This window comes from Falco peregrinus, chromosome 5, assembly GCF_023634155.1.
Source record: "Falco peregrinus isolate bFalPer1 chromosome 5, bFalPer1.pri, whole genome shotgun sequence".
NCBI classification, from domain to species: Eukaryota; Metazoa; Chordata; class Aves; order Falconiformes; family Falconidae; genus Falco; species Falco peregrinus.
The window spans coordinates 95,769,515-95,792,190 of NC_073725.1; the positions used below are offsets into that span (position 1 = coordinate 95,769,515).

The 22,676-nt window shown below is 42.5% G+C and overlaps 1 protein-coding gene across 10 annotated transcripts in view; it reads left to right on the forward strand.

Annotated features, from left to right (window-relative positions):
• Positions 1 to 22,676, forward strand: part of FOXP1 (forkhead box P1) — a 391,101-nt gene that overhangs the window by 38,547 nt on the left and 329,878 nt on the right. For all 10 annotated transcript variants that reach the window (XM_055804566.1, XM_055804572.1, XM_055804571.1 and 7 more), the window contains exon 2: positions 9,201 to 9,328. The gene's annotated coding sequence lies outside the window, so the exon portion shown is untranslated. The remainder of the gene's footprint in view (positions 1 to 9,200; positions 9,329 to 22,676) is intronic.

The following is a 22,676-nucleotide window of genomic DNA, read 5'->3' on the forward strand; positions in this document are numbered from 1 at the left end:
CCTGGCGCTGGGACCTGTGGGGAGAGCATCCAGACAGGACTGTGGATTTTGGCTCAGCGGTGTTTTAAGAATCACTTAAACTTGAGGAATTCATAACTTTGGAATTCAGCAAATTTGCACAACTCTGTGCATCTGTTGCTCCGTCAGCACGAGCCGGCTTTCTGCCTTCCTCACCCTGTGCATCTCAGGCTAAAATATCTTGTGATTAACGGCCCAGCTCGTGGGCTTGTACTCGCAAGCATCTTATCAGCAGCCCTGCAAAGTCCGCCGCCACACGGGGAGCATGCCGGTGAGGGAAAGGCAGCGCTGGGCGAGCTCAGGCCGGGCTGGGGCGGCTGCTCTGTGGTTTGTTGTGTCTGGTTTGGTTCCTACTTTTCAAGTTGCAGTTGCATTTGGTCATTCGAAGCTTATTTTCCTAGTCTGGCCAAGCCAGCAGGATCCCCATGCGCTGCAGGGGAACATAAAACATCAGCCTTTAAGCTGGAGTGCTCAGTAGATAAGGATTTTAAGACTCTTGCATTATGCGCTGTGTCTTATGGGCTTACTTAGTATACTCCATTTGATTTAATTTAGATATTGAATAAGGAGAAACACTTCAACAGCCAGAAAAAGTACTGTACGATATAGCGCCTCTTCTTTCCCCATTGCCTTAAAGACAAGATGGCTGGGAGGGCTGACTTAGGCTGCAATTATATTTATTTAATTATAGGAAGTGACAGGGTGTTTTCAAACTGCTTAAAAATGATGTTATGCCTTATCTGTACTATGAAGTGTTTCAAAAAGCCAACAAGAATTCATTAGGTTCTTGTTTTATTTCTTCTTTTCCATGACTAAATGTAACGAATAACTTTACAAAGATTAGGAAATGTGCAGAATTAGTGGATTATTTCAGTCAGGTGGCTTGGGGAGGGCATGGAAAGTCAGTGGGTGGCTCTGCCAGTGGTCTCCCTCTTCCCTTCCCTTCCCTGTTGTGTAAATACAAGTGAGAATCGTAACCGAGTTGCTATAAATGTTAGCTCACATGCTGCTAGGTAGGCATTTGTCTTGCTAAAAGGTTTGGTTTGCTGCCTGTTTGTATTGGCAGGGTTGAGGATGGCTGGGGCGCAGGAGGTGCTGTTGGATGGCGTTCCTGGGAGATAAGGAGAACCTCGGGGACATGGTTTGCTTGGCGTGGGGCGGCAGCCGGTGCCTGCCTAGGGGGTTGGCCTCCCTGGCTGTGCTGTTGTCACTGCTTCGCAGGAGGCTATGACAAGTGGCTGCTATGACAATATAGATTAAAAGGATAAAAAATTGCAAATCCGCCACTGAAGATTTTACTGTAGCAGCGAATGGGGAGCTGGCAGGAGAAGTGAAGTATCTGTAAGTTGTAAAGGCAGCGAATTCAGGAGTTTTGGGGTGGGATTGGGATAGTTTGCAGAGATCGCACAGCTGGCTGAGATGCACTTGCTGGATTTCGTTGCTGTAATGGGCCTGTGTACCTTTTACTAAACACCACAAAAAGCGCATGTATTTATTATCATAAATTTGTATTTATTATTTATATATCTGTGTTTATTATTTTACATAGTATATATTTATATATTACATAATATATTTTTGAATTTATTTATTATTTATATATAACCTTTCATTTGAGACTATTAATTGTTGCATGAGTCTGCACCACCCTGCAGTAATCACAGTTGGGTATTCTCTGTCAGTTGGTGAGAGCCTGGAGGATCGTCAGAGTGGGTGAAAACCATCCCAGACACAGGTTTAAAAAAAGAAGGGGGCGGGGGGGGCGGGAAGGCAAAAGAAAAGCAGGCCTCCCAAAAGCTGTGGTGGAACCCAGTATTAGCAAAATGCTTCTAGGAAGTTTGACTGAGAGCCATATGGCAATGTGGGGAGTATTATCCATCGCTCCAAAAGCTGGTCTCTGAATCAGCCTATTGACTTCAACAGCACTTAATCATGTGTTTTAGTTCTTCTTTGAAAAGGCTTGCATTCCTGAATCATGTCCTCTGATTTTAACCACTAGACGGTACTTTGTTTTGTGGTAGCAGACAAGTTCAGTCATATTTCTGTGACTAAGTTTGCAAGTTTTGACTGCATCACTAGTGAAGTATGCTGATGAATATTCCGCTTCTTATCAAAATCCAAATGTTTTCTGCTGTCCTTGAATTTTAGGGTGAAACTGAGTGTCTTCCTGGGATGCTGCAGGATACTCTGTGATTTTGTATGCTCATCTGCAGGGCACTGTGGATGCTGTAATGGAAATAAACAGGGGTGAAACCAGTGATCTCAAAATACTGTCCTGAATTCTGCTTTGAAAAGCCCTGAGTGTTGATGATGATTGAACCCATATATTAAAACAAGAACCAGTTTTGTGGGTCCAATTTGGATTGTTATTTAGATGCTGAAGGACGTCCTGGAGCCTGACGTGTCAGGGATGATTCAGAGACTCATTGTGTTTGGTGAAAGAAAATGGTGGGTGTTTGCATCTTTCTGGGATGTACTAGTTCATGTTTGTTGCATCCTGAAGTCCCCCCTGCCTTTATGTTATCACACAGGAGGAGTTGCCCGGTACCAGCCATGGGTTGCAGAGCATGGGTGCGGGAGGGTCCAGGTGGGCTCCCTTCAAAACTGCCACAGCATCAGGAATGCAGGGGACGTGTTCCCCTCCCTGCTGAGGGAGTGCCCAGGGTTTTCTGCTTCAGTCTGTCCCTTATTAAAGGGAAACTCCAGGCAAACCCCTGTGCCACTACCTGGTTTGGCACACAAGAGGGGAAAAAAAATCCTGTCCCAGCCCATTCCTGGGGAGGGGGGTGTATGGGCTGTGCTTTCATCCCTAAGAATCCTTATATTTCAGCAGAATTTTTTGTCTCACCTTTCCGTGTTTTTACAGCTAAAGCAGTTTTTACTTCCCAACTTTCAACATCTGGAATTCAGTTTCAGTTTATTAAAAAAAAAATATATTTCAAAATCTGTGGTCTGGATGAAACACCAATGCCTTTGTATTTGCCCACAATTATTAGCTTTAATTTTTTATCCTTGGCAAATGCCAGAAGTCCCAAGTAGTTGCATGTTCAGTAGCTGCCATTTTGTGCTGCGTCTTAGTCTTAACCAGGGTTTTTTTTATTATTCGTTTTCCAGTTAGACACTTTTCTAATTGGGGATAATACCAAAATGATTAATCAAATTAAGCTTGAAAGCAAAGTGGCTGATGCACAAAGCTGTGTGTAGCTGCTGTCTTCTGCAGTGAGGTTGTCTCCCTGTAGCTGAAGTTTTTTAATGGGCCTCTTAGGCTCTATTTTTTTTTTTTTATTAGGTAGTGTGTAGATCCCATTGACTTCAATTGTTGATTGGGATGCCTGACAGCCCGGAAATTAAGCCCCTTCTTTGTGACTGAGTTGAAGGCCAGATTTTCAAGGATTTTCAAATGCTTAGCACCCATAATTGGTGTTAGATTTTTTTTTTTTTTTTAAGTTCAATTCTCATTTGGACATCTAAATAAGGATTAGAGATTATGATACTTGTGACGCCTGGTGTTACTGGGATATGACAATTTTTTTTGGTTGTTTTTAGAAGGACCTGGCACCTAATGAGCTAGTTACTTTACTGTCCAAATAAGTTTTGTTCTTCTGCATTTCTGCTTTGTTTGCAGATGCTGAGTATTTCTGCAAATTCTGGTCTTGGATGAGAAACTTCACTTCTGCCTCATTTTTCTGTGTTTTCTGTGGTGATTGTAGGGGGAAGGGGGGCAAAATGAGTTGAGTAAATTAGACAACTGTTGGAAAAAAGGGGGACATGCAAAATCAAGTGTTCTACTTGCGTAATCTGTTTAACACCAGCAAGCCACGGAGCCTTGTGGGACACGGGAATAAAAGGAACATCTGTGCAGGCCACATGGCATGCTCCGGAGGAGCTCTCCATCCCAAGCAGCTCTGCTCTATTTGCAAATAAAAGCTCCAACCAACATCAAAAAGTTGAGGTGGATCCCAGCTGAAAGGGGAGAACAAATGCTACTACTCGGTGCAGTGAAGTTCCCTTTGCAAGCAGCCGTTGTGGTCTTTTTAAGGATGCTTTCGGCATGTGTTTCAAATGGCAATTTATTTAAAGGGAAAAAAAAAAAAGAAAAAGGTTATTTATTTTGGAAAAATTGGATCTGTATTGAAAGATTTTAGGAAATTGCTGAGCATTTCAAGCTATGATCAAATACAGGTATATGAGGTAGAAATAAGAATAGGGATGGCGGGGGTTTATTTTGGGGAGAGGGGAGTGGCGTTTGATGTTTTTTTGGTATTGTGGTTTTTGTTTGTTTGTTTGTTTGTTTTTTCACCTGCATATAAACACCCTGAGTTCCCAAGGCTTTCCAGGCTAATCTTGCTCCTTATTTTGCTGTCGGTGGTGGTGCTTGGTAAACAGCTCCATCGTTAGGCAGGGCCCTGGGGAGCTGCAGCTGCTCCTGCCTCGCTCCCCCAGGACATTTGCTGGAGGGGAGGATAAACAGGACAGCAGTACATTTTATTTCCACTTAAAACCTGTTAGAGTGCAGTGATTCTTACAAAGACTCTAGATCTAGTTTGGGGCTTTACGTTTTCTAGACAGGCTTGTTTTTAACAGCGTCATGTATCAGCAAGCTGGGTAGTCTATATCACTGTATCGAGAAGGCATGTATTTTTTAATATGTAAATAGGAGAGGATGGTGTTTCATCTTTATTCCAATGTACCCAGGGTGGCAATAACGCTTTTTAAATCCCTGTGAAACAGATTGTATATGGCAAAATTAATGTCTCAACTCTCCAAGTATTTTCTCTAAAATATTTGATTTTTTGCATTTATTATGCTGCTTGTTTAAAATAGCGAACGATATCAGTCGTGCATTCAAAGCTTAATTGGTGGAACACAGATTTATTCTAATTTAAAACAGTCACTTAAAAACAGTTTTGTATATATGTATACATGGGCACAACTTTTCATACAGTTGTCTGTTTTGGAGCAGTCTCATAGGCACTGATGTACAAGTTGAACCTGTTTTCTTTTGTGCAACATGGCTTTGAGAAATCATTAGTTAAAACAGTATTCTGTAGTTTCATTGCCGTCAGTAAACAGCCCAATGCTAGTGGTGTGTTAAGATGATTGAAGTTCTGCCTTTGATCAGGCTTTGAAAGGTTTTGTGCCAAATATAGTCCCAAGGTGTATGTGTATCTACATATGTGTGTGTGTATATATATATATATGTTGGTGAAAGCTGCTTTAATTAAAATCTGTCCGAGTAACAAAACACCGTGTCCATCAGTAATTGGCACTGCGGTGACGGTGATGGAAGAGCAGCAGCAGAACTGCGCAGCTGTGTGCTTGGCTGTGTCACCCACCCCAGGCAGGGTATGGGTATCTGGAGATGCTTTGGGTTGTTTTCCTCTTTTTTTCCAGTCACATTTGTCATTTGCCTTTATGTCTTCAGCCCCTTTCTGTGATGTCCTACTCCTTGCTATCCTTTTGTAAGGACTTTTCCTCTGCCACCCATTTTCTCCCTGAAACTGGGCTCTGTTACCATGTCTCATCTGGTAGCAGAGGGGTGTTTTGCAGCTCACTGCAGTGGCTTTGGCGGGGGGTTGCTGCACTGGGGGTCGGGCACAGGCTGTGCCAGATCCGCGTGATAATCCTTGACTTGCTCCAGTGGAGCATGGGGATTTCAGATACTTTCTTGTTCTGCAGCTGCTTGCCTTTTTCTCACAGGGCACCTCTTCTCATTCCTCTGAACACATGGTCATAGGTCTGCTACCGTTCAGGTTTGTCCTGCCCACTGCAGAAAGCTCACTCGTACCCAGGCAGCCCTTCGTGAGGGGTGGCATATCCAGCCAGTGCCACCCAAGCGTGGCTGGGTGTGACGCACGGTGCTGTTCCTTAGGTCCCAGCATAAACTCTTCACAGCTCTTTAACTGCATCAAGTGCTGCAGCCCGTTTTGCAGTTTCATGTATGAAACAATGCTCTCTGTTGCTTCAAAAGCTATGGGAGCAGCCAGACCCCACGGTGGAGATGCGCGAAGAAGGCTGGAAGCATCAGGCAAAGGTGAGGGTGCTAGGGCTGATCTCAGGCCGATGAGATGAAGTCTGTAGTGGTCTGCTAGATCATCAGAGCTGTGCGCCTCTACCTTTGGGACTTAAGTAGTGAAATATTAAAACTTGTCTTTCAAATCTGTTCAATATTATGAAGATTAATTTTGTTGGGGGCAGATTAATAGGTTTCCTATTTTGATTAATACAGTGATAATAAAAACATTGTGGTTGCTGGAATTAATGAAGCCCAGATTCCTGTTTCAAGGTTTGATTGACTTCGTACTTTAGTTATGCTAAAGCTGCTGCATCTATTTGCCCCTTATTTAGCTGTAGCCTTTGGAGAATCAGTATGGGAGCAAGGCAGCACAGGAGGAGGTCTCTATTGGAGGTTGCATCAAAGAATCTGTTGGGGGAGTAGTTTTGTGAAAGAGTGGTTGAGAGTTCTGCTTGCGTTGTAGCGTTACTAGAGTTTCTCTGTCTTTAACCCAGCAGGCTATTTTTGTGAAAGTCGTAGAAGAGGAGTGTCCAACTCAAATGTGTGGGCGCATCATTAAAAGCTTCAATTTGTCAATGCCAGATCGAACTCAAGTGTGTGGGTAGATCATTAAAGGCTTCAGTTTATCAGAACCGATCTACTATCTGTTCCGCGCTCCCTCCTCCACCCTTCCCCTCAGCAGTACGTGTGGTTTCCCCAGGTTCTCTAGCATTGAGGTCCATGGAAATGCCTGAGCTGCCTTCATGCCCCCGGGCCTTGCTGGGCTCCCTCCTGGCAGGCAGCTGCTGTGCTGGGCTCAGCCCGGAGCTGGCGGTGTGCCGGTGAGCCAGCTGGCTGTTGGAGACAGCTGATCAAATGGTTTTGGAGGGCTCCACTGGTGCAAGCCTCAGACTTAATGCCGTGAGAATTCATGTCTTTGGGAGCTCTCTGCTCCCATTAATCCGAAGGGATTCAAAAGATGCAGGTGGGGCTGGGCACAGAAAGTACATGGTGATCACGTAAGCCTTGTTCCCTTGGGAAACCTGGCTGAAGAAACGTTCTGTGGAGTATTTTGGTGAGGTCATTTTTTGATGGCGTAAGAAACATCCATTTTTCCAGGTCCACCGTTAGAGTTTAAGTCGAGCTGGGCTGGGCTGTTTGTACTACTCCCAACCCTGTTTCTTGTTCCTTGTGTAGAAGGTCTCCCAGCTTTCAAATCTGCTTGTTGGCACAAAGTTGCCAAGATATTCCTTATGCTTGAGGAGGGCTGTGGAGAAGAGCAATCTGGAGGTGAGGACAGTGCTTCTGTACACCGTAGCCCTCATCAGCTGCAGACCAAATATATTATTTCACAAATCATTTTGCCTCAGAAGTCTCAAAAGAACATGAAATCTTTTGAGGAAACATTAGCCAAAATGAGCTTCAGTTCTTCATCTTCTAAACGGGGCTAATGATAGTTTTCCTGCTCTACAGACGTATCATGGATAAAGATTACTAAGGAGTTGGATATTGTGGTGCAGCAGGTCAGCTGGAAAAATCTTGCCCCAACATGAGTAGATGCAGCTTTCTGCTCAGCTACATATACCCATCTGCATATCTGTCATCAAGCACATCAAGCAATAAAGCAAGCCTCGGATGTGTGTTTCTGACACTGCTCAGTTGCTTCTCTCAAGTGCTGTGCTTCTCATGAATAAAATACAACTGATGCAAGACACAGGTCACTTTATGGTTTGCAGGTATTTCAGAGTCTCTGAGTAAGGAGTCATGTTTAGCATAAATGCTGTTAAAAAAACCCTTTTGGATCTGTTTTTATTGTGTAGCGTGGTTTTATAATAGGGTCGCATAATCCCTATATTTAGATTTCTGAACTCTTGTGAACTTCTTTGTGCCATTGCATTGCATTCAGCAAAGAATGGGAGAAAGCCCCAGGGCCAGAGAAGTACCTGTTTTTTGTCTCACAAAATTTCATGCAGTTGTTGCTAAGACAGAAGCTTCCAGATGTTCCTCAGGAAGGCTGCAGTGGGCTGCCAAAATAATTAACTCCACGAAGTTAATTTGGAGGCGGCAGTTCTTGCCACTGCCAAAGTGCTGGTAGGTGTGGAAAGGCTGGGAACAGCCACCGCCTTGGGGATGCTATGGAGGGAGAGGACTGGGGAATGAAGAGATTGGAAGCACTGCATGTGATTTTTGCTTTTGTATTTTTTTTTTTCTACCCCAGTCCCTCAGGACATTTTCATCTGCTCCGAAGTTTGTTTTCTCCTCTGGGGTTTATTGCTGCAGGTCCCTGGTGCGTAGTGGTCCAGGGAGCAGAGGCCCTCCTGGGTGTTGGTGCTTCCGTTAGGGCAGCAAGTACCCTTAACCAGTTTGGGCCAGGCACAGGAGCTGCTGGTTAAATCCCATGTGGTTTCATGGGTACAATGCAGAGCAACCCTGGCAACTGCTCCATTCTTAATTCTGATAATGAGTTTTTTAACTCAGTGTGGATACTTTGTCAGTGAAGAAATTATATATCTTATTTTAAAATACCCTTATTAGTAAAATGGATGTTTCAATTGTACAGCAAGCATCTTCCTCTGAGCTAAGCTTAAATTCAATCTGTGTTACTAATAGCTGGGGAAAAACCAATACTAATTGGTATTTCTTAACTGATGTTTGCAAATTTTGCCTTTTCACCCTGAACATCAAATAGGTTTTATATGTGTTTTTCCTTATCTCAGAGGAAAGATTATTGCTAACAAGAGATTCTACATTTTGTTAAGGTTTTATCAGGATGCAGTGAGTGAAGGCAGAAAGTAAATATTTCAGAAATTCAGAGACTGTTGTATTTCGATAATGCAAAGTAGGTTTAAGTATCTGGATTTTGTTCACAGTGCAGTGTTTTCAAGCAGAATATGGATTTGGATGGTGACACATTTTGGTATTTAGAAAGAACATAAGCTTGCCTGTCAGAGGAGCACGTTGCAAATGTGAAATAAGTGTGTCTTTAAAAACCTTTCTTAATATTGTCTCAGTTTTATTTAAAGCCAAATAAAGTCTGCTGTGTGATAAAGTCTGATTTGTAGAAATACTCCTGTAATGCTCTCCCCACCTCCAGCGTTTATAAACACCTTTTATTTTCAAAGGAAAATGGTAGGCTTTGATATGATTCTAACTGAGTAAAGTTTTAAAACATGTTTTTGTCTTTCAGTCTCCTGAGAACATTTTTTCTGAGTGACTCCGGCTTCCAGACACATGTGCCATGATAAGGGTTTCGATCCTTTCCTATATTTGCCCTGAGTCATGAGTGGATATGTGTGATGCCTGCAAGTAAAATTGGTGAGTCGTCAAACTTGAGTTTGCAGTAACTCTCACTTATTCTTTCTTACAGGCTCTTTTTCCCTTACCCTTTTCTCCTCTCCTTAACATGATGGGGGTTTGGGTTTCTTTTTTGTATTGTCTGCTTAAAAGCAAGTAACGACTATTCTTCAAAACAAAAACCCAAACCCCAGCCCCCCCCCCCCCTTCATTGTAACGAAATAGCAGTGATACCAAATATCAATACAGAAAGAAATACTCCCTCCCTTCCTTCCATCCTTCTCTCCATCGCCTCATATCCTATGAGCTATGAGGTCTTTGGTGGTGAAACTGGAGTTCAGTGATGCAGGCAAAACTACTGCCCGAAACTGAAGCCTTGCAGATAGACAGGGTCTAAATGTGCTTATGTGGGCAAATCATGTCATGATTAAATATGAATATGGAGAGGTCTCCTCTCCACCGTGTGTCACATGATGGACTCTCAAAGGAGCCATTACCAACAAATAATTAGCTCCACCGTTTGCTGCACTTGCATCCCAGTGACAAAATGGTGTCACTGGTACACAGGAGAGCTGTCTTGTCGCGTGTGCTTGCACTATTCAGCGTGGCATTGGTGCTGCGATGCCCAGCCTGGAGGAAGACAGGGACAAAGCCTTTAACAGCCAATTTTGGCCAGGATGTACTTGGTCAAGCTTGAGAGGGTGGTGTGGGATGACCCCTTCCCTGTTAATTGGCAGCTGCCCTTTCCTGGTGGTGTTAGCCAAATGAGAAGCCTGTTGGTCCCTTTTGTGCCAAACAAGTGGCTTTTCCTGGCTGTTACTGTCTTCCAGCAGCCTGGCACAGTGACCCTTCCCTTGCCCTCTCCTCTTACTGACCTGCTCCTGATTGCCTTTCTTAGTAACTGGGGTGAGAGGAGGGACAATATTTCTTCATTAATCAGAAGACTGACATTAGGAAAACAAGAATTATCTGATTTTACAGGAAAATTGGAAGGTCTTTGTAAGAAATCTTTCAAAACTAGGAAATCTACAGAATTAAATTGTGTAGGAAATGAGAGCACAAATTATTTTTTTTAATAAATTCAGGTTTCTATTATATATTTAATATGCTTCTCTGTGTTAGAAAGTGTATTTCAATTCAAAGATTATAAAACCTAAGAAATTCACACATCAGTGAATTGTGATTTTTTTTTTTTTAAGTTCCCATTTTTTTTCTTTTTTTCCAGAGGTAGCATAATTACCATGTCATTTAGCAAAGATTGTAATAGCTGTTCAGTTGTTACCGACTGGTGTAGTAAACAGTTGAATAAACCCATATGGCACTCAAAGTGTGCATGCAGGAGAGGGATTCTTACCATTTCCTTCATATCTGAGTTACCAACCTCAATGATATGACTAAGATCCCCAAACAGGAGCCAACTCCAGACTTCTGCAGTGATGCAAAAATTTCTCACTGCTCTGTCATGTATGAATCAATTGATTTTAATCATGGTGGCTAGCTAATTAATTATTTCTTTGTGCCTATGAAGTATGCATGGAAAACTTGAGGGTTTATGCAAGGTATGTGCCTCTATTTAAAGCAGTCTGTGCATTTGCGTAATACTTCAGTAACTGTAAACTGGAGTCTGAATCTTACTATACAAGTTACTGTTAAAGACTGAGGCCCCTCTAAAGCTACTATGGTTAAGTGTGACATGGCCAAGTATTGCGATAGCCCTGTGGCACTGCCTGTAACGAGACTTTGTGTCTGGTCTCAGCGGTGGCAAATGGAAAGACCAGGGTGCTTTGAAGAATCCTCTTGAAATACCAGCTTGAGTTATGGAGGTATGGAGCTGTGGCCTACTGGCATCCTGAGTAAAGATAAAGTGTTCAAGTAGCGTGCCCTCTGGATAGCTTCAGTATTAAAAAATAAAAGCAATGAGAAGAAGGATTGTTAACTCTTCAAATGCTGGCTTGAACAAATAAAAAGACTCATGCTATTCCTCCTAAAATTCACTTACTTCCAGTTGTCTTAAAATTTTCATGTCACATAATAGCTTTAAAATACCTTCTGAATGCATTAGACTCTCCAGGTGCTTAGAAAATATTGCAAAATGGTAACATGAAATGACCAAGCATTAAGCAGTCCCACTGGAAAGGAGCAGTTGGCCAAAACTGGTGCTTCTGTTCATCTTAGCCTTGATGTACGACCAGCCCTCCACCATAATTCTATCAAGAGATGGTAAGTTGCCTAGCAATGTGCTGACTGTAGAGGGTACGTGTTGAGCTAATTCAGTTTTTGTTCTCGTTTTCCTTGAGAGTTCAGTTTAAAGGAGTGATCCTTTCTCCAGCTGCAGCAAGAGCCACTTCTCAGCAGTCTCTCTTGTTCCCTACTCGAGTGTCCCTGGTGATGTCAGGAATTCATTCACCGCTGTGCGCGTTTTAGAAGTTTCCAGCTTATTGAGTAACCAAATGTGGTTTCTGCTGATTGTGTTGACTGAATACGTAGGGCCTTTCGAAGAGGCAAGGGTTTTATTTAAAGCAGAGCGCTTAGTTGTATACCATTTTATGGCAGGCAAAGGTCATCTAGGGTAAGCAGCCAGAACAGTGAATTGCCTCGTTGCAGCACCTAGAAAAATGAGACAGAAAGATACGCTAAAAGGTTTTAACAAATTGCTCATAGTTATAAATTTTTAAAGTCGAGGAACTGGTGCTGTATACGTTTTTAAATTGGAGATAACCATGCTTGTACGATAAATTGAGTTAAGAACAGAACAAATCAAAATAATGGGGTGGTTCTAAAAACCTGGTCGTGCAGCAAGTTGCTGGCAGAGCATGCTGGCAGTGGGGCTCGGTGCTGCGCACACCAGGCTAGCACAGAGTTAGAAACCTGCCGTGTCCTTGTGCAGCTGGAGGGGTTTCCACCAGGCTTCGTGGTGACCTTTTCTGGCAGGGATGCCCTGCTCCTGCCACAGTCCTCTCCTCTGGTGGATGGAATCCTGGTTACACAGACGGCTTTATCTGCCCGTGATGCTTCTTGTGATAGCTAGGGTCAGAGGCCAAAGGGGTTTGCCGACAGCTGTGGAGCAGAAGCGGGTTCCCCCAGGTCAGTGGGTTGTGCTAACCCAGATGTGTGTCAGTGGGATGGAGGGAGCAGGGCAGAGCACCAGGAGCTTAGGCTGGTGTCCCCTGGCAGAGCTGCACGGCAGGAGAGGTGGCAACAGCTCAGGGATGGCACTTCTGTCCTCGCAGGATCTCCCTTGCTCTTTAAAGCATCAGTGGCTACAGAAGGACTTTGTTTTTCTGAAACTTTTCTGTCCATGGAACTTTCTCTGTGGCAGGGGGGAGGAGAGAAGAAGTAATTTTAACAATTTAATATACTACATAATATGTTTTATAAGCTGGTGTGAATGCTCCTAAGTATTTTGGTCTTTTTTCATAACACAATGAACCTAATATTGGTAAAAATACAGATCTTAGCTGCCACCATAAAGAGAGGCTAGATTTAATAAACAGTTATGAATGTTGGCAGCTGCCTATCAGATTGTATAACATCGGCTATAGCACATGAAGACAGTGTCAACTTACATTTTATCTCAGAAGTATTTTCAAAGCATTTATTTTGCTTTCTCTTGAGTCCTTAACCTAATTCAAGTTATATAATTGGCGGAATATTTTTCCACACCGCTAATTGGCTGGGTGCCAGCGTGGAAACCATTGTCTGACTTGATGATGATCAGGAATTAACATGACATTTGCGTGGTGGTAATGGAATACATTAGTAATGTAATTCATGACTGTAAGAAAGAGACCATCATCTCCCACCTCTGATCAGCAGGAGGGGCTGGGAGGATGATGAAATGCTCCCAGCAGGCACCTCACAGCAGTGGCTGGCCAATCTCGATGTCAAATTTAGTTTTAAACTCTTCAGACAAAGCTGTAATGCTTACCGATTAATTACTACAAATGTCAATTAAAAATCTACCAAATAATGCAGTAAGATTAAATTTCAATTAAAAAAATTACATTTAACAAGGAAGATATAACATTATTTTAATGAATTCTGCTGAAGGTGACAGTTTATCTAGACATATTTATACTGTGTAGGTGGATCTAAATTAGTTGGATGATGTTAACCATGTTACTCCATGTACATATTAGTTTTGAAAATTATTTCCACTTTGGCTATGTCCTGAAGAAGATGGGGCATCAAGGGGCATTTCTTATCACCAGGAGAAAGGGGAATTTCACGCCTTTGAAGTCCAAAAATCTTCTCACACCTAAAACGAGGACTTTATTGTAGACTCCTATCCTGGCCAAATTAGTGGTATTTTTCATTGCTTTTTATTTATGAAACCAAATACATAATTTTTGTTGTGGTAGAAAAGCAAGCCCTGATTTTGCTATGACTATAATGATTGCTTGGGACAATTTTTAGAGTAATCCGTTTTGTCATACAAAAAATATCCATTATTCCGATAAATCACTTAACAGAAGATTTTGCTGTGTGAAGGTGGTGAACTGTAACTCCTGAGCCGAGCTTTTATTTGCAAAGCTTCACCCTGGCTTGGTAGAGTTTTTGAATAAGTGATTAAAATCCTGTAGTTGATACTTCAGATGCTTTAAGATATATTTTGAACTAGGAGTGGCATAGCAGAGATGTCATGTACTGTGAAGAAGTTCTGGGTTTGTGCAGATTGTAAGTGTACGTATGACAAACTGTAGTAGAACACCAGCACCTCACTGGATGCAGAGCGCTAAACAGTGCAGACTGGCTTTTGTAGCTGGACTTCTGCATTTCAGTAACTGTGTTTTTATTGAACAGGGCAGTTCTTAACACTGCTGGAGATGGAGATGCTGGTGATCTGGGAAGGTGTGAGAGCCTGTACGTGCTGGCATGGCGCAGGGGCAGAGCTGGGGTATGCAAGCAGCTATTCTCCTGGTATTAAAGCATTTGAGAGCGAAGGGCTCTAAATATGATCTGAAGAATACTTTCTCAGCTTCCTTGATTTTTTTTCCACGAGCTTTTATTATGTTTTCACACCATCGTGTCTAAAATAGGTAAGAGGGAAGACATAATTGAAGAAACAGATTTTATGTGTCAAGCCAGCACTGAGAAAAGTCCCTCTCAGGGACCAGAGGCTCCTTTTCCTTGGCACTGCTGTGTCTCGAGCCATTGAATTTCAGCAGGTTTTAACTTAAAATAAAATATAAAAAACCTACAGTGCACACACAGAAAATCAGAAAAGCCAAACAACTACTCATGGCAGGTTAAAGTAATGATACGCTCTTTAGCAGGCAGGCTGTGCCAGTCCCTTGGTTGCTGTTCAGGCTTTGCCCTTTGGTGGGTGAACGCGATGAGCGTGATCTCTGTCTCACTGCTGCTATTCATATACCATTGGGTATTGGTAACAGCTTTGCAGGATCATTCCTGCTTCATGCCATTACCTGATAAACTATCATCAGCAGGAGATGGGACAGCCTTTTTTTCCATAAGGGCCTCAGGAAATGGATGCTGTAGAAGTGTAAGAGCAGCTGAAACATTTTCTCACCAGTCCTCGCAGACAGCAAGGTGATGGGAGAAAGGTAGAGTGAGGCAGACTCATTTCCTCACCAGCAGCCAGAAAGCTTTAAACAAGGAGGCAGAGAGGGAAGAGTGGAAGCAGATAATACCTTTCTGCCAGGAGATAATGGTGTGAGGAGGTTGTGGGTTTGGGGCACCCACTGGTCAGACAATTAGGTTGCAGCTGGAGCTGCTGCTCTTAAAAACCCATCTTCCCAGGGGCTTTCAGCACAACACAGGACCAGTCATTTTCTGATTTGAGCCCTGGGGTGAAGCTCTTGCTCTGGTTGTTGTTTGAGAAGTGATCTACGTGGTACAGCAGGAACCGAGCACCTTCTGTATCCCAAGTTCTGCTTTGTTGGGGTGTCCCGTGTGGAGCTTTGGCCTGTCCCAGGCACTCGTGGTGTTTGGTCTCCTCACTGAGGTGTCCCACATGAAGCTTGTGCCCATCCTGAGCACTTGGGATGCTGTCCGGTCTCCTCCTGAGTTCTTACAGGTGGAGATTTCTGCTTTCGGTAGAGAAATGCTTTTCTCTTTCTGTAAGAGTTGTCTAACATCTTGAAAGAAGAGTGTCTTTGACTTTGGGGGAAATATTTATATCTCTTTGGGTAGGTTTTCTTCTTTTTTTTTTTCCCCTTAGTGTAGGGTTATGTCAACTGTATTACAATGAGGGAACACTGAGTCAGGGGAGGAAACTTTAATAAGCTGCCCTCATATTGCTGGTTTATTCCCAGCTTTCATCCACTGATTTACATTCCAACTGACGTAAAAATACCCAGACTTCAGTAGTTTGTTTACTTTTGCTTATATCACTCTGGGGTGACCCGAGGAGATGTAAAAACTGTTCTTACTGACATTTGCATGAGCCGCAAGGTAGGGTGAGAGGAGACGAAAGTGCAAAGTGAAAAGGCAACTGGATTTATTAAGTCTTTGTCATACCATGGTTTATAATATTTAGACAAAAGCAAACATTTCCAGGGAGGGCTTATGAAATGAGAGATGGGAGAAAAATCTCTGAGCTGATGGCAGATCCTGTCCTCTTCAAGTCTTTGTGGAATGATGGGATGCTGGCCACGGGGAGCGGGCTGCGAGGGCTGTCGGGGGGAGCATGCGTACAGGGGGGTCCTGAAGAGCTGCTTCAGGAGGAAGACGTGGACTTAAAGTACTTGCGTAGGACAAAGTCATTATATTGTCATCGTGATAACGCTCCTGGGGGAAATAGCCTGAAATACTCTTTGTCTTCATTAATACTGCTTCCCGGCAGAGCCTTAAGAGATCATTCTCACTTTCAGATATAGAAGGAAACCGAATACAGAGTTGTTTGTCATGAAAATGCCGTTTATATACAGTGGCTGTAAAATCCCAGATGCTGAGCGTAGAGGGAGGCTGCTCTGTCATCAGCCAGTCGAGGGGAGAGTTGACTATAAAACCAAGCTGTAATTCCTTCTTGACAGGGGTGTGGTGGTTGTGTCTTCAGACAACTTCAAGAGTCTGCTATGCCAAGTCTTTATGGATTTTGTTCTTACAAGCTAGGTAATACATAAGTCTGAGCAAGGAGATATATATATATGTGTGTGTGTGTGTGAAGAAAGACCTTTGCTCTAGGAAAATATCCATCATTGCTTTTACAGCGTGGTTCAGGGCTGGTAGTGCATAGTGTCTGAAGCATTTGGGGTCTTTTTGTTGCAAAGGAGGTGCCGTGGGCCCGAGGCTGCTCTTAACGTCTCACAAGCATTCAATATTCCCTTGACTCTGGGCCAGTAGGATGTGACCCTTGCAGAAAGACAGACAGTGTTTGGGGGCTTGATGCTTATTGTTTTCAGCAGAGCTCTACTGGAACCAATAAAGTTGCTGCCACCACTGCTTGGAGCAAAAGTGACTACAGCTGAACAAGAGACACAAAATTATCAATTAAAAAAGCCAATGCCAAACCCATTATTTTACTCTTGAAAAAACATCTTGCTTCCCAGTCTTTTTTTTTCCCCACATGGAGTGAATCTTTGGGGTATTAATGTTCTGCTGTCATGTTTGTTTAACGTATTTTTTTGACAATGCCTTTTTAGGGTCAAAGCCTGAAGTTTTTCTCCATGTGTTTTCAGCTAGGCAAAACTCCCAGTGTCTCAGTGGGGCCTCTTCTGAAATAAGCGAAGACCAATTCTACTCAACTCAAATCAAGAGTTTCATCTGAATAAACAGAGGAAAGATCCAGGCTTTGTTTTTTTTAAATGCCATAAAATGGTGTCCTGCTGCACAGCTAAGTTGTTGCAGGCAGGCTGGCTCTTGCCTACGAATTTGGTGGCCAGAGCCCTCCATAATGGCTTGGTGCTCACCTGATGCCCTGGACCACCGTGACCCAGTGGTCCCCTGTCTTTCTGCCCAACCCTGCCTCCTCCCTCGCTTTGCCTGGACCATTGCAAGCACTCAGGCATGGCTCGGCAAGCTGAAGAAGGTGTCATTTTTGGAGATTTGGCCTTAACCTGGATTTTCCATGTTTTTGTGGGCTTAAGTCAAACCTTAATACTACTTCAGTGTAATGTTTTCGTCGTTTAATGTTCTTACAGTTTTTTACAGTGTTTCTTTTAAATTCTGTCACTGAAGTGTATGAGAGTTGACAAGTGTAAATATGTAGTTAGACAATTTCAAAAGTGTATTATTTACTGATCGACCATAATGGCTCCAAAGGAGCCATTATACTCAATCATATCATGTCACTCTGTGGCATTTATTATGATGGTAATATGGATATGCATATTATTTTTTTTAAAGCATGAGAAGCGTTATTGTGCATGAGTAAAAGCTGTTTTTAATTGTCAGTAATGCTTTGAGCTTTTTTTAATACCAAGAATTTAAACCACCTATGGCTACCAGCCTGCAAATCGTGGTAGCAAAAATCTGTGTCTATAGGAGGATGGAAAAAGCCACACTTTATATTTACAGCAATGTGACTGTGCATATCCTTGATATGGCTCTTTTATAGCTTTATTAGATCCAAGGGCAACCTAGAACCCTAACCTGAGAGCTTGGCAGGTAAAAGCTTTCCGTTTTATCTCTGCAGCTTTCATCTGCTCTTGTAAGCTCTTTCCCTGACTTCCTAATTGTGTTTGTGACATTAGCAAATGGCTGGTCTGAAAATACCATGCAGTGCAAGTCATGTTAATTCAGTGATTTTTTTTTTTTTTTTTTTTTTTTAAGGTGTCACAGGAAGATATCTCTCTGTAGCGCCAGGGTAGAGAAAGGAGACAAGGCAGAATAAGAACATTGTACCATGTAAAATAAAAGAAAGAGACAAGCAGAGAGCTGGGAGTGCTAAATATGCTTCAGCCTTTTGGTAGAGCTGGTTTCAGTAGAGAAAAGGTAGGAGAGCATAAGCAGTAGCTTGCTTGCTAGAAAATGTCTTTCATGGAGAAGATGGGAGGAGAGTGAGTTTTAATGCCTGGAGGTGAGGAGCTAAGGTGCGAATCTGGCATGGGGTACGGCAAATTGATTGTGGAGCAATAATTAGAGAGAGGAGGAGGAATCAGAAGTGTTTCTTAACTTAGTAACAAGGATGTGACTGGCTGCTGGCTGTTGCTACTCAGAGATAGGTAAAGAAGAATCTGTTGGGCAAAGTCCTTGCTGTAGAAGGCACAACCAAGGTGAAATCCAGTTTGTGGTTGTCGAAGAGAGATGTGGGAGAGGAAAACCCAACATTGACAAAGAGCTCTTCACCGTTCGGCTGGGCAGTGGTACACCTGCAGGGGGTGCAGGGCTGGGCTGGGGGCTGAGTCCCACTGTGTGGCAGTGGGAGCGGTTCGGTCTGGCGTGGAGCTTGAGCAGGAGAAAGCAAGGAGGTCATTGCTATGCATGTTTTTATTTCGGTTGCAGTGTCAAAGCAGATGACTGCTTTGTCTTTTCTGTTCAGACTTTAGGACTAGTTCTGCTTTGTTGCTTTGTTATCAGAGGAGTTATTTAACTTGCTCTGAATGAAATTGGACTAATTACTGAATAACCATTTCCCCCCCTTATTCTAAAGAACCTTCTGCTGGAAATGCATTTTGCTTTAAATACACAAGATTAACCATAAGACGCTAGATTGAGCCAATTTTGAGTAGTTCAGGAGTGGAAGGACACATACATGTAATTTTGCAGATTTTGAACTGCTGACAGTCAGATTTCCTTGCAACAGTTTTTAAATGAATAACAAATTGTGGTGGTTTTGTTGGGCTTTTTTTTAGCCAATTCTGCATTAATTCTAACTTTTCTCTTTCTGAAATTGTATTAAAACCATTTGTATCTCTTCTGAAATACTGAACAAGAAACATAAAAGCAAATAAATATGCTCTCACTATTTCTGTCTTTGACCTACATAAACAACTGTATTTTCAGGCTCAGGACTGAGTCTTGTATTTGTGAAAAGGCTAGGGCAAGTTAAGCTTAATTACTTCTTTTGATATGTTTCCTATTTAGAAAAGTTACTTGTTGAAGTCTTATCACCCAAAATATGAAATATTGGTGCTATTTCTGCAGGGATCATTAGTTTAATATTGTGAATAAATTGCAAAACTGCTCATTTGTATGAAAGGATGGGATTTATGAAGTTACAGTGCATTTGTACACACGCACACACTAACACACAACACTTGTTGATGATTCAGAGAAGGAGTAGAGTAATTCAGCTCTTGGACTGCCTCACGTGTGATTGGCTTCCTTTCTGGGGGACTTATTTTAGGGAAAAATCAATGTCAACTGAAAAACATTCCATTCTGAAAAGACAAAAATTCCCCTACTTGTGAAAATGTGTCTTGGCAGCTGATTTAACTTATGATACAAGATTTAACACTTTTCACTAAACATGAATATTTACCATGGCAACAGCTACGTTACGGGCCACATGTTGGAGACTTGCATGTTGTTGCAGAAACTTGTAGCTCGCCGCATTTAGCCGAGTCCTTGTTTCCACCGGCAGAAGGAGCCCACTCCTGCAGCTGTTTTGGGCACAGACCTCTTGGCAGGGTCAGTGGGTGTCCTGCGTGCCCCCAGCAAGGGGCAGCTAATTCCTCCATCAGGCGTTTGCTGGTGATTGGCACCACGGTGCTGCATATAGACAAAACACCTGATGACAGAATAACCTGATAAAAAGCATGCGTTTGCCTTTCCAGCAGCGGGGTGGGGAGAACTTTCTAAAAGTATCACTTCTCCAGACTCTTTTTCTCCCACTGCATCCTTTCCCATCTTCCTCCCGCAAGGCATAGGCAGGTCAAACCCAGTTTGCCATGCACAGTAACGGGTCTGCTGTGTCCTCTGGCCAGTTTGCCCTCCGCCGTGCCCCACTACTTACTGTCTCAACTCCTTGTCACCTTTCATTTGCAGTGTAGTGGCTTTTCAGGCGACGTTAATTGAATCACACTCATCATGGACTTAATAAAAGCATGACGGCCCGGACGGAGCCCTGGCAGATGGCAGCCCCAGTAGACAGGCAGGCCATGTGGCTGGGGCTGGGACGGTGCACTGGAGGTGATGGGCTGGCTCTTCTGCAGCAGCAGAAAGTTTGTGGCTTTGGAGTTATGAGAAGAGTAAGCCAATATGAGCGAAGTAAAAGATGGCTTCAGGTGGTTTAGATTGCAGTTAAGTGGGGTTTTTTCCCCTGAAACAGAACTAGATAATCCTTTCGTAAAACTATAAATCCTAGCTACGAAGGGCTAGGTGTGAAACAATAAGAGGATTTAACTTTATAAGTGATCACAAACATCTGCAGGTACCTTGAGTAGGAGCAGTTTTATTTAAAGCTACAAGTTAAAAAGAATATAAATTTTCTCACTTTAGGACAAAGCTTAACAAAAGGTTAGGCAGAAACCCCTTTTTCCAGAGGTGAAAACCATCAATTCACATGTTTCTTGTACCTTTCTCTGAAGTGTTTGGGCTTGGCCATCGTTAAGGAAGAGGCCTTGGTCTGGAGGGGCTCAGATCTTTCCTCTGGGCACTGATAGGACCTTTGCCCTTTTTCTTTCATTTAAAATACCCTTGATTTAAAGGAAACAAGCTATGCAAAGCAGAAGCTATGTATGCAATCAGGAGTGTAGCCTGTGCCAGGCAGAGTCCTGGTGCAGCGGTGGTTGGGCTGGGGACACTCGTCCCTCTCCACCAGTGTTTGGTGGCAGTGGCATGACAGAGGCTGTCCTCTGCCTGGCTGGTGTTGCTGGTGCAATGGTCCCCTGGCGCAGCTGCTGCTTGTGGCTGTAAGGCTGGTTTAAATCTTGGCCTTTACTTGGTGTGAATTTGCCAAGCTGCGCTGATCCAGAACTTAAATAATTTGCTTCTGGTTTTAGCATTGTTTCTTTTAAAGGTGTTATATTTGTTTCCATTTTGCATTGAATTAAAATTAAATAGTTCTGCTTTGTAGATTTAATAGTATACAAATACATTTATTTTTAAACCCTTTTAGCCTATGTATATGTGACTAAGAAAAAAGCAAAAAAACAGAGTAGGGGCCTCCGATTTTTGTTTTACTTGAACTGAATACCCTCTTGGGATTTCAATTATAAGTGAATGTTACACTTGTTTGTTACTAAGGTGACTACAGTGTCAAGGTTATGTGGATGTTGTAGTATTATAAATGCAAAGATAATGCAAAAAAGAAAAATAGTTGTGTTGGCTAAAATCATCCTATTCCTATAGCATAAAGTTGCACACTGTCCTACATTTCAATTCTCGTTCTATTAAATTACCTGTTTAATAATTTGAATCTAGTGTTATTTTTATATTATATTGCAAATGTGTGACTGGGAGGTTATTTTTAAGATATATTTATTAAGGGAATGAATACAATAAGACAAGTCATTGCAGCCCACATACAGTTCCCAGTTCCTTGACTTCTCATTTTATGATGTTTCAATTGCATATGATTACCAAATGTAAGTTTTAACTTTTATGGGGGTTCATTAGAGATGCAGCTGTGTAGAGAGAAATTCAATAGAATTTGATCTTTTTTTTTTTTTTTTTTTTTGGTAAGCTCTAAAAGTGTAGTGAGGCGGAGTAACTTGATGGAGCATAATTTCAAGCTTCCTACTTTGAGCTTGGATGCACAGTTGTGGGGTTTTCAAGGGCTTTAGCTGGGCTGCAGTGGAAATACGCTGATGATGGGGAAAAGGGCACTAGCAAGTGGTCTCTGTGTTTTGGGTGCAGGAGACTGGAGCATCTCAAATCAAAGGCATTTGCCTTTTTTTTCCTGGGTAGGATGCAGAGAAGTAGTGGCGTCCTTGGTCTGGGCCAGGACTAGCATGAAATGCTTTTTGGTCCTGTGTGAGTCGACGTTCTGGTGGAGAATTACAGGTTCAGTGAATCTGTGGTGTTCTCTTCTAATAGAGAATCCATATAAAATGAACTCCCCAAAAGCCAATACTGAAAGCAATCTTAGTGAGCAAGTGCTGAGAAAACAAATTTTGGGGCACATTTAAAGGAATAGATGTAGTAAATGAGTAAATCTACCCTGTGGTTAAATGCGCGGTGCTTTGTGTGAATACTAAAAAGGAGCATATCCCATCAAGTGTAGCTTAGTTGCATAATTTATTAGCGTAATATGTTTGTTTTTAACGTACAGGAATGTAAACATCTATAACTGAATGATCATGCCATTTAGTAGGAGGAACCTCATATTCGAAGCTAATTGTGCCATTTGCTGTTTGGAGAAAACTTGTTGGGCGATATAGACCATTTCTTTCCAAACATCAATTTCTCATAAGGTTTCAAACCAAGATCCAAAGCAAAGATGTCCTTCTCCAGATGTAAGAAGGGGAAACATTTTTGTCCTCAAGTTTTACTCAGAAATTTGCAGCCTTTGATGTGCTGGTGC